The sequence below is a fragment of the Eumetopias jubatus genome, unplaced genomic scaffold (assembly GCF_037043125.1).
Source record: "Eumetopias jubatus isolate StellerSeaLion01/CBP00866 unplaced genomic scaffold, mEumJub1_p1.0 scaffold_9, whole genome shotgun sequence".
In the NCBI taxonomy this organism is placed as follows: domain Eukaryota; kingdom Metazoa; phylum Chordata; class Mammalia; order Carnivora; family Otariidae; genus Eumetopias; species Eumetopias jubatus.
Genome location: NW_028274815.1, coordinates 113,904,048 through 113,916,930, shown reverse-complemented (window position 1 = coordinate 113,916,930; position 12,883 = coordinate 113,904,048). Strand labels below are relative to the sequence as shown.

The window sequence follows — 12,883 nt, the reverse complement described above, 5'->3', positions numbered from 1 at the left end:
GTGATAACCCTTTAGTTTCTGGTATGAGAGGGACCTGGGAATGTGCCAGAGGCAGCTGGAGTAGAGGAGGGGATACTGAAGGGTCTTGGGCAGCAGCTCTTTACCAACCAGGAGGGAAGCACTGAATTATTTTAATAACAAAGCATACCCTCTGAGTATCAGCCCTGCCTCTGTACCCCCCTTAATTTCTGGGTAATCTAGACATTGAACTGATGGCCACTGGGTCTGTTTTAGGACCCGATGTGGTGGGGATGAGGTGGGCTTGGTGTTGGGGGCCTAGAAAGAGGACGAGATAAGAACCCCAGAGCCAGGCACAGAACCACAGCGAGCTAATGTGAGGTGGCGTTAGCCAGTATCACCACTAGGCCTTGATGAGTCAGCAGGAGGCCTGACCAGTTCACCAGCAGCCAGCTGTGGCTAGAAAGCCAGTGGATGTTTTCAGTGACATCCAGATCCCAGGAGGTGCCAGCCAACACCCAATCATTGAATCTCCTCACCCCTAGCTCAGCCGTCATATTTGGGAGGAGCAGGGGAGGAGAGGAGGAATCGGGAAGCCTGAGCAATTATACCAAAGAGACTGAGTCTCTCCGAATTCAAGAAACCTCCAGAGAATATTTAAGTTGTTGAATTAGACCAAGTTTTAAACTCATGTGAACTAAATTTAGTTCTGCGCTCCACCCCCTCCCCTCTGCGTTGTTCTACAAAGAGTGAGGAAGCTATGTTTTCTTTGCTCAGTCCCAGACACGGTGCGAGGGAGTCTGTGACCTTGTTGCAGTGAAGATGGTGATGCGCTTGAGGAGTGAGGAGTCAGATTCAAGTTCATACGCCAGCTCTGCCATGTCTGGGCCACGGGCTGTGCGAACGGGGCAAGTCACTTCCTGCGTCTGATGTCAGAATCCTCCTCTGCAAAATGGGCATTCTAGCTCTGAATGGGGTGCCTGTGGGGTCAGATGAGATCCTCTGGTACTTTGCAAGGGCTCCGTAAAGCTGTCTCTTCTCCTGAGCAAGCGGCACGCTGCTGGCTGCCTTCTTCACGCATTTCAGACTTCAGAAAATCTGCAAGGACAATGCAAAGAATTCCCATAGATCCTTCACCCAGTTTTTCCAAATATTAACATTTTATCACTTTTACCTTATCATTTCTTCTCTCTATCTCTGTGTGTGTATAAAAAATATAAATATATGTGTGTGTATTTATCTGTATATCAGACATGATTCTCTTTATGCCTAAATACCTCAGTGGGTTTTTCCTAAAAACAAAGGCATTTTCTTATATAACCCCAGTACAGTGATAAAACTCAGGACATTCACACTGACAAAATTCTATTGTCTAATCTTCAGATCTTCTTCAGCTTTTACCAGCTCTTCCAAGAAAGTCCTTTATAGCGAAACAAAACCGCTGGATCACATAGTACACCCAGCTGTCAAGATTCTTTGATCTCCTTTAACCTGCAGCACTTCTTCAGTGTTTCATGACAGTGACGTCTTTGAGGAGTCCAGGCCGGTTGTTTTGTGGAATTTCCCTCAGTTTGAGTTTGTCTGATGTTTCCTCATGACTGAATTCAGCTTATGCACTTTTGGCAGGAATATTCCAGAAGCGATGCCGTGTTTCTCTCAGAGCATCATGTTGGAGGCAGCCATCACCCTTCTGGGGGCTGAACCAAGACCCAGCAGTCTAGACAGTTTTTTCTGAAGCTCACCCCTCACACATGCAGGGCTGTTTCCCACCCAGCACCCTAACAGACCATCATCTAAGCCTACATCCCACCTCCTAAGTCACATGGATGCACCTAACAGGCCAAGGAGATGAGGCAATTCTAGGGTGGAAGGTTCCTCAGGATACTTCACAGATGAGGCCCCCAAGCTCAGAGAGGGAAAGTGACTTGTCCAAAGCCACACAGCTCCTGAGGCACAGAGCCGGGACTTGGACTTAAATCTTTGGACTTCGGGTCAAGGCTTCTTTGGAGACAGAACAATAACCACACACTGGTAGAACAGGACATCGTGAAGGGGCAGGTTTGGGAGGAAGAGAGCTCCCTGGCGCTGGACATATGCAAGGTGAGCTAGGGGGGTGGACAATGCTACGGAAGGGATTTTTGCTGTGTATTGAAGTACTATTTCAGGGTACAAACATTCATTCCCCAAAGAGTCATTGAATGGCTGAGCTAGTGATAACAATACTGTCAGTCGGCCATTAGTGAGGACCAACTGCTTTACACACCTCAGCTCATTTAATTCTCACAGTCATGGTACTCTTATTCCCTCCTTTTCTAGAAGGCAGCTGAAGCTCTTAGTGAAGTGAATTGTCCAGGTCATACACCTAGTAAATGGAGCTGGGCCTCCACTCTGGTCCTCTAGTGCTTGATTTTATCTTCCAGACTCACCCTTACTTGTGTTTTTTAAAATAACGTTTTTTTTCTAATTGTAAAAGTAATGTATGTTCATTGGAGAGAACTTGGAAAACAGAAGCACAAATAAGAAAGCAAACAACACCAGTTTTCACTATACATAAATACCCACAAATAAAATATATGTAAAGTGTGATTTGCAAATAAAAGGAATAAAACTGAACAAAATTTGTGGTGTTTTGGGTTTTTTGTCTTTGTTTTGTTTTTTACTTACCAATGTATCATGAGCATTTCCATATGTGCTTAGTCTTCCAAAACAAGATTTTTAGCACTAAAAGGCTTCCCAAAATTTCTTTGAAATTTTCCAATTTTTATTACTTGAGTAGAATGGTTAGAACACATTGTAGGAAAATAAAACATAGATGAGCTTCAAAATATTTACCATTCTTATAATCTCTGCTAGCTTTTTAAAAAAAGATTTTATTTTTATTTTATGTTTTTAAGATTTATTTATTTGAGAGAGAGAGAGAGAGCACGCGTGAGCACATGAGCAGGGGGAGTAGAGGGAGAGGGAGAGAGAGAGAATCTTAATCCCTGAGATCATGCTCTCTCCAAAATCAAGCCAAAAATCAAAAGTTGGATGCTTTACTGACTGAACCACCTAGGCGCCCCTAAAGATTTTATTTTTAAGTAATCTCTACACCCAGAGTGGGGTTTGAACTCACAACCCTGAGGTCAAGAGTCACACGCCCCTCTGACTGAGCCAGCCGGGTGCCCCCCTCCCCCCGTTAGCTTTTGTTACATATTTTTTCGGGATGGAGATACCCATATATTTTTTAAAAAGTTATAAACCTGTTTGTATGTGTATATATATACTATTATATGTCATGTATATACTATTCATATATATAATATTAATACATAATATATATTATATTCATATATATACACGCTTTTTAAAAAATATTTTATTTATTTATTTGAAAGAGAATGAGAGAGTGCATGAGAGGGGTGCTCGGAGGGAGAAGCAGACTCCCCGCTGAGCAGGGAAGCCGGGTGCAGGACTCGATCCTGGAACTCATGACCTGAACCGAAGGCAGTCACTTAACCAACTGAGCCACCCAGGCACCCCTTATATCTACACTTTTAAAAAAGATTTTGTTCATCCATTTGAGATAGAAAGAGAGAACGCACACGAGCTGGGGGGAGGGGCAGAGGGAGAGGGAGAAGCAGGCTCACAGAGCAGGGAACCCGACAGGCAAAAAACATGGAACGCTTCACGAATTTGAGTGTCATCTGTGCCAATCTTCTCTGTACCGTTCCAATTTTAGTATATATGCTGCCAAAGCGAGCACCATCCGCATTTTCACAGAGATTCTTCTATTAGAGATTAGAAGAGTTTCTTGTTTCACTGATGGGTGGATCCCTTTGGGCTTACAAGAAAGGAAAAGAACAAGGGGGTGATGATGACAGGTAGGGTAGGGGGTTTGGGATAAGATTTGGTGACTCCCTGTTCCCTTCCCCACCTGGGTTTTCCATGGCAGAGTGTTGAGTGGAATTGCTTATTGTTCCAGGGCTGCCTCGAAGTCTGAGAGCCGGGCAACAATCACATGTTGGCCCAAATGATCCTTGACAAAGGCTCAGGAAGGCACCTTTCTGGAGACTGACATACAGAGTGAACTTTCTTCCATCAGTGGAACACATCAGGCTTCTCTGGCAATCCACCAAAGGAAGTTATTGGTTATGTTTAGGGGATATTCTTTTCTTTTTTAAAAAAATAGAAAAATAGACTTATTTTTAAAAAATGTATTTTGTTTATTTATAAAATAATTTATTTTTTTAAAGTAATCTCTACTCATGTGTGGGGCTCAAATCCACAACCCCGAGATCAAGAGTCGCACACTGCTTCACTGACTGAGCCAGCCAGGCGCCCCTTGTTATTTATATTTTCACTGAAGTATAGTTGATACACAATGTTACATTAGTTTCAGGTGTACAACATAGTGATTTGACAGCTCTCTAGGTTATGATGTGCTCACCACAGCACTATTAAGATACCATGGGCTATATACCGTATGCAGCACCTTTTATCAATGGGCCATTTGTATGAAAAAGAATTATCTCTCCACAGTGGCATCACACAACACAGTGTGATGTCTTCATTGTCGTGTGCTTTTCCTGCAGGGCAATCGAGGCAATTCCCATTTCTCATGCACACAGCCGCTGGCTCCAGGAGGGATTCTTCTGGTTTATTTGGACTACTATTGCTTATATTTGCATGAACATAAGGACTCATTTCCAGAATAGATGAAGAGCTCCTATAAACCAGCAAGAAAAAGACAATCTAATAATATAGTGGGCAAATATTTTATTATTTATTTATTTATTTTTTAAATATTTTATTTATTTATTTGACAGAGACATAGCAAGAGAGGGAACACAAGCAGGGGGAGTGGGAGAGGGAGAAGCAGGCTTCCTGCAGAGCAGGGAGCCTGATGCAGGGCTTGATCCCAGGACTCTGGGATCACAACTTGAGGCAAAGGCAGATGCTTAACCGACTGAGCCACCCAGGCGCCCCGTAGGCAAATATTTTAGACATTTTACAAAAGTAGGTATACAAACGGCCAATACGCCCATGAAAAGATGTTCAAAATAATCAGGGATCAGGGAAATGCAAATTAAAACTATAATGGGATACCATTACACACCCACCAGAATAATTAAAATAAAAAAAAATGGACCAAAGTGAGTGTTGGTGAAGATATGGAGCAACGGGAATGCTCATACCTTGCTGATGGGTATGTAACATGGACAACCCCTTTGGAAAAACAGTTGGTACATAACTTTTATAAGAGTTACTTATAAAATTAAATAGAAATATGTGTATACAAAGACTTCTCTATTAAAGTTTATAGCAGCTTTATTTCTAATATCCCATAACTGGAAACAACCCAGCAAGTAACTGGATAAATTGAATTATATCCATACAGTACAATACTAACAACAATAAACAATAAACAACAGTAACAATATAGTCTGATATGCATGACATGAGTTAATCTCAAAAACATTATGTTAAGCAAAAGAAGCCATATACAAAGATGAACATACTGAATGACTCTATTTATACCACGTTCAGAAAGGCAAAACTAGGTTGACTTAAAAAGCAAGAAAGGGGGGCGCTTGGGTGGCTCAGTTGGTTACAGTGTCTGACACTTGCCTTTGGCTCAGGTCATGATCTCAGGGTCTTGAAATCGAGCCCCTGTCAGGCTCTGCACTCAACAGGGTGTCGTCTTGAGGATTATCTCCCTCTGTCCCTCCTACATGCATGCACACGCGGGCGCACTCTTGCTCTCTCAAATAAATAAATAAAAAAGTAAGAAAAAGATTGAAGAAAAAAAACACCTGAAACAACTCATTTCTCCCTTATCTCTTTTCTTTTGAGCACACTTAGTTAAATTTGGGTAAGTTATCTGTGATTATGATGCAGCTCCATTCATCTCACAAAGAATAGACGCACCTAAGAGAAAGGACTCTGTTAATGGCGAATGGATGATTCTCAATGGGAAGACACTGTCCTCTAGGGGTTATTTTTGGAATTTGCTGATGGCTTTTTTTCTCTTTTTCTTTTGATAGTCAAAATTAAAGGAGTCCTTATTGTAATTTAGTAGATTGGCGACTCGGGATGCAAGATGGCACGCAATGTGTGTGACTGTCCTGGAAAATGAAGTATTGACCCATTTCCCAAACAAAATTCAAATGTCCTGCTAGACATTTATGTAGGTGAGAAACCCATTTATAATTCTCTGAGCCCAAAATCTAAGGCTATTTTGCAAGCGCTTTTTGCATATTGAATTTTCCTGGAATGAAACTACTGTGTAAATTAAGGAATGATTATACTTTGTTTTGGTCAGAACTTTGCCCAAGCTGTTTACCATTTGGAAAGTGAGGATACAGATAGCAGACCCTTAGGGTAGTGCTTGAATTGTGCATATGGCACACACATTTGAGCCTGCAATTGTAGCTCTTGCACTCATACTATGTATAGGTACAAGATCTGACATATTTCATTATGTCTTTAAGTGTATTTACACATCAAAATACGTATTTTTATAAAATAGTCTCTTTTCTCCTTTATATTATGGTTAGGACTTAATTTGATCTTTTTCTTGCAATTATGTGAGAAGATAAGTTACAATTTTATGAATTTTATTTTAGGACAGAGAGGGGGCCCTGCAAAAATATTTATTTGTTTATTCATTTTTTTTAAAAGATTTTATTTATTTATTTGAGAGAGGGAGAATGAGAGAGCATAAGCCAGGGGGCAGGGATCAGCAGAGGGAGAGGGAGAAGCAGGCTTCTTGCTGAGCAGGGAGCCCAATGTGGGGGCTCCACTCCAGGACCCTGGGATCATGACCTGAGTGGAAGGCAGATGCTTAACCGACTGAGCCACCCAGGCGCCCCTGCAAAATATTTAGTATAAAAAGGAGCATTGGGTCTAATAGGACCCTGGGAATGTCGAGCTCTCACCAATAGATTAGTGGGACCTCATTCGGGGATAGAGAGAAGGGCCATAAATACCCTTCCTCAGAATTTCGCCAAGAACACCCACATTTCACTGATGTCTATTTCTCCCTAAGCATAGGGGCTCAGTGTTTCACAAAGAAAGAGCGAACATATTCCTCCCTATAGAAGTTTATAGCAAGGATACACGGAAATGTGAATACATGGAACACTGCATGACTCATCCATGTATACTCTTGTAGCCTTGCTCACAGCCTTGACTGAAGTTGACAGTCATGTGCAGACCAGGAGACCACTCTCCCCCATGCCCCAGACATAGTTGATTAGACAAGAGGTTGGCACCTCCCCAAGCCCAACCAATCCTATAGGCTGGCCAGCGACCTAGGAAGTGGGTTGGTACAAAATGACGAACTGCATCAGTAAGAACTTGGGAACAGAATTAGGAAATGCAGAGAATAAGCAGTTTATAATTGGAATGAAAGCTGAAAAGATGCCTTAGTAAAAGTCAAGCACGAGACACCTGGCTGGCTCAGTCCTTTAAGCATCGGCCTTTTGCTTAGGTCATGATCTCCGGGTCCTGGGATGGAGCCCTGAGTGGGGCTCCCTGCTTAGCAGGGAGTCTGCTTGAGGATTCTCTCTCTCTGTCCCTCTGCCCCTCCCCATTTCTTCCTCTCTCAAATAAATAAATAAATCTTAAAAAAAAATACAAACATCACAATATTGTGCGGCCTATCACACTGCCTGCCTCTCAAATCTCCTCCCGAAGGTCTCTTCCCTTGCATACCAGGCTTTAATCATATGGCCATTCTTTCAGTCTCTGGAACAAGCCACCTGACCCTAAAAAAGTCTCATGCCCATGCTGTTCTACCTGGAATATTCTTCTGCAGACCCACTCCCAACTCTCCGCAAGCATGACTTCTCACCCTGCCCATCCCAGGTTGAATGCCACCCCCTCAGAGAGCACTACCCCGACAGTACATGGAGGTCCACCTCCCTCATGAGCCCCCTACTCCTATTCTCAATCACTACACTCTTCATAGCCCTTGCTACCATATGTAATTATGAATTTATTTCTTTAATGCCTTTTCCTTCACAGGTTGTAGGCTCCACGATGACAAAGTGCGTATTTGTTTTACTTACTACATTATAGCTAGAGACTAACCTGGCATCTGGCAAATAACAGGTATCAATAAGTACTTGTTGATGGGCGCCTGGGTGGCTCAGTTGTTAAGCGTCTGCCTTTGGCTCGGGTCGTGATCCCGGGGTCCTGGGATTGAGCCCCGCATCGGGCTCCCCGCTCCGCGGGAAGCCTGTTTCTTCCTCTCCCACTCCCCCGCTTGGGCTCCCTCCCTCGCTGTGTCTCTCTCTGTCAAATAAATAGATAAAATCTTTAAAAAAAAATAACTACTTGTTGGGGCGCCTGGGTGGCTCAGTCGTTAAGCGTCTGCCCTCGGCTCAGATCATGATCCCGGGGTCCTGGGATAGAGCCCCGCATCCGGCTCCCTGCTCAACGAGCCTGCTTCTCCCTCTCCCTCTGCCTGCCACTCCTCCTGCTGTGCTCTCTCCTTTTCTGTCAAATAAATAAACAAAATCTTAAAAAAAAGTACTTGTTATATGACTAAATGAACAAATGGATCTATGTTTTATGGGAATTATGGTTCAGTAGCTCTAAGACATGGTAAAAAAAATCCTTAGTTTTACAACAATTTAGATACGGTTTTCAATGATATATTTCCAGCATTATGTGCATGTTCATTAATTTTTCTCCATTTTTCCCTAATTTGAACCCACAGTCCAGTGAGCATCTGGTTGAGGCTCAGGATTCCCTGATCGGGTGTGCCTCATGATTTCCACTGCCATCTCAACCATACTCAGCTCAGGATGCCCACCTTCACTTCACCAGCATCAACACTCTACTTTTTCTGTTTTCCATTAATTGAACTAACAGTTATTGACTACCTACTAGGGGTGCCAGGCATTATTCTAACTACTGAGGATTCAGCAGCTGACAAAAACAGATAACTTCCTGCCCTGGGGGGGGGAACCCTTTGTTGAGATGCCTCTGTGGAGAACCATGTCTTCTCATTTAAATTCATAGACCCAAAAGCCCTTGCCTGAAGTGGGGGTTGGGTCCCTTTGAGGAAGGACTCTGTAACAACACCACAAGCACATACTGAAAATCTTTCTTTGGGCCAGGGCACCTGTGGCCATTGACCAGGGTGATTCTTTTTTTTTTTTTAAATTTTTTATTGTTATGTTAATCACCATATATTACATAATTTGTTTTGGTGTACTGTTCCATGATTCATTGTTTGTTCATAACACCCAGTGCTCCACGCAGAATGTGCCCTCCTCAATACCCATCACCAGGTGAACCCATCCCCCCACCCTCCTCCCCTCTAGAACCCTGAGTTTGTTTTTCAGAGTCCATCATCTCTTCTGGTTCGTCTCCCCCTCTGACTTACTCCCCTTCATTCTTCCTCTCCTGCTATCTTCTTCTTTTTCTTTTTTCTTAAAATATGTTGCGTCATTCGCTTCAGAAGTACAGATCTTCCAGTAAGTGGTCGCTTCTCTGTTCAGAGAGTTGTTGCTACTCTCCTCTTTGATCTCCTGTTGAGTTCGTAGGTGTTCAGAATGGTTTGATCCCTATTCAGCTGAATTCCTGAGACCAGACGAAATCTAGGTCTCCTACTCCTCCGCCATCTTGCTCCGCCCCGTGACCAGGGTGATTCTATATTTGGGAAAGGCAATGCTGTTTCTGAGTTGACTCTAATAACTAGGGACCCAAAATGCCATGTGTCAAAATTGGAGGATGCACGGAGGTCAGATGACACAGACATTTTTGGACCAAGAATATCTCATGGTTTGTCTGTTTTCTTTCATTCAGCATAATTATTGGAAGAATCGCCCACGTTGTAGCATGTATCAGTACTTCATTGCTTTTTATTACTGAGTAAGAGCCCATTGTATGGATATACCGCAACTTGTTTGTCAGTTCACCTGTCGATGGATGTTTAGAGTGTTTCCAGTTTTGGGCTTTTACAAATAAAGCTGCTGTGAGCAATTATATTATGAGTCTTTGTGTGGGCATATGCTTTTGTTTCTCCTGGGTAAACACCTAGATGTGAATGGTTGGATCATATGGTACATTACACTTTTTGAGAAACTGTCTAGTGTTTTCAAAGTGGTTGCACTGTTTTATGTTCCCACCATGTAATTTTCACATATATTCTTCTCTAGGTCTTCATGATTGATTTATCTTTTCCTTTTTTTCTGGGCTTAAAGATTTTGAGACACTTAATGTTCATGGATTTTATCTCTTTTTGAAAAACTTGATTTTTATTATAGATTGAGAAGTCAAAAGAATATTTAAAAATATATAAAAGTGTAAAAATGATAAGACAACAAATATCTCCATGCCTACCCTCCAGATAAAATAATAGAGTATTAGCATTACCCCTTCCAATTCCTATACTTAGAGTTGACCATTACCCTCAATATGTGCTTTACTGCTCATTTCATCATCTATGTCTATACCCCTAATAAAACATTTGTTAATAAGTGCACAATTTTGATCAAGTTTTGGAAAAGGTTTGGTTAAGATTTTGACTGGAATATCATTGAATCTGGGAAACACTTCGTGTAGAATTGATGTCTTTAAGACATTGAGTCTTCTAATTCATAAACATGGTATGTCTCTATAAATTTAGGCTTTCTATATTGTCTTTCAATAAGGGCTTCTAATTTTCTCCATAAAATTATTGAACGTATTTTGTTTGAAATATTCACAGGTATTGGGAAGTGTGTTTTCTTTTGTTTGTTAGCAGTTTGACTATGCTATGCTTAAACTTGATTTTCTTCATGTCTATTCTGCAGGGAGTTCATTAAGCTTCTTGAGTCTGTGAATTGATGTCTTTCAACAATTTTGGAAAGTTTTCAGCCAATACTTTAAAAAATATTTCTTCTTCCCCGTTTCCTCTCTTTTCTCCTTCTAAGACTCCTAATTAGATATATGTTAGAACATGTGAAACTGTCCCATAACTCTCTTATTCTCTGTTCTGTTTGTTCTGCATACTTTTTCTCCCTGTGCTTTGATTTTATTTCCTATTGATTTGTCTTTGAGTTTCCTGATTCTTTCTTCCACTCAGCCTAGTCTGCTGTTAAGCCCATCCAATAAATTCCTAACTTTAGATTTTGTATTTTTCAATTTAGAGTGTCAAATTTATTCTTAAGAGATTCCATTTGTGGTAGACCGATACATTGATGATCCCTATGAATCATGTCTCCAGTATTCATGCCTTCGTGTAGTCCTTTTTCATACTGACTGCGGGTCATATTGCTTTGGCCAATCGACTGATGAATGGATAAAGGTGTGGTATATATATATATAATGGAATTTACTCGGCCATCAAAAAAAAAAAGAAAGAAAACTTGCTATTTGCAATGACATGGATGGAGCTAGGGTGTATTATGCTAAGTGAAACAAGTCAGTCAGAGAAAGACAATTACTATATGATCCCACTCAAATGTGGAATTTAAAAAGAAAACAGAGAACATATGGGAATGGGAAAGGAAAAAAAGGAGAGAGGGAAACAAACCATAGAGACTCTTAACGATAGAGAACAAACTGAAGATTGATGGAGGTGAGGTGGGCGGTGGGGGGAATGAGCTAAATGAGGTTGAGCATTAAGGAGGGCACTTGTGATGAGCACTGGGTATTATATATTAGTGATGAATCTCTAAATTCTACTCCTGAAACCAATATTGCGCTGTATGTTAACTAACTAAAATTTAAATTAAAAAGCAAATGTTGCTTTGGCCAATGGGATTTAAGAAAGCATGATAACAGAAGTTTGAAAATGATGCATACTGGGGCTTACCCTCTTAGACCTAGCTTTAACTTCCTTGAAACGGAAGGGTCACATGGACAGAGATGCAGTCATATGTGTGACCCCAGGTGAGAATATCAGAAGAACCACTCAATTCACACACAGAAATCTGAGAATTAATGAATAGTTGTTATTTTAATCCACTAAGTTTTGGAGTGATTTGTCATGTAGCAATAGAAAACTGATAGAGTATTTTTCTGTATATTGGTTTAAATTATTCATCCTTTCAATCTTTCCCTCTAATTTCTGTAACATATTTATAATCGTTATTTTATTTTTTTTAAGATTTTTATTTATTTATTTGACAGAGAGAGACAGTGAGAGAGGGAACACAAGCAGGTGGAATGGGAGAGGGAGAAGCAGGCTTCCCCCTGAGCAGGGAGCCCGATGCAGGGCTCGATCCCAGGACCCTGGGATCATGACCTGAGCCGAAGGCAGACGCTTAATGACTGAGCCACCCAGGTGTCCCTATAATAGTTATTTTAAAGTTGTTTGTGAAATCCAACACCTGTGCCATGTTTGGATTTGCTGCTATTGACTTTTTAAAAAAATTATTTATTTATTTATTTATTTGAGAGAGAGAATGAGAAAAAAAGAGAGCATGAGATGGGGGAGGGTCAGAGGGAGAAGCAGACTCCCTGCTGAGCAGGGAGCCCGATGCGGAACTCGATCCCGGGACCCCAGGATCATGACCTGAGCCGAAGGCAGTCGCTTAGCCAACTGAGCCACCCAGGCACCCATGATTTTTATTCTTGGTTATGGATCTTATTTTCCTTCCTTTGTGAAGGTCTTTTAATATTTTTCAATTGTGTGCTAGAAATTGTATTTGAAAGACCTGCGGAGTGTAGAGTAAGTGTTGTTTTCACTCAGGGAGTGTATAGCCTCTGCAAACCAAGGTAATAAAGTGTTCTTCGCTCTCCTTGGGTTTGCACACAGGTACAAAGGAACATTTTGGAATTTCAAAGTAATGATTTTTAAAAATATTTTTATTTATTTATTTGAGAGAGAGAGAGCACAAGCAGAGGGAGCAGCAGAGGGAGAGGGAGAAGCAGACTCCCCGTGGAGCAGGGAACCCGATGAGGGGCTAGATCCCAGGACCCTGGGATCATGACCTGAGCCGAA

The 12,883-nt window shown here is 41.5% G+C and overlaps 1 pseudogene; it reads right to left on the bottom strand.

Moving 5' to 3' along the window:
* Positions 1–3,609: 3,609 nt before the first annotated feature.
* Positions 3,610–3,703, bottom strand: LOC114220856 (U6 spliceosomal RNA; annotated as a pseudogene).
* Positions 3,704–12,883: the final 9,180 nt, after the last annotated feature.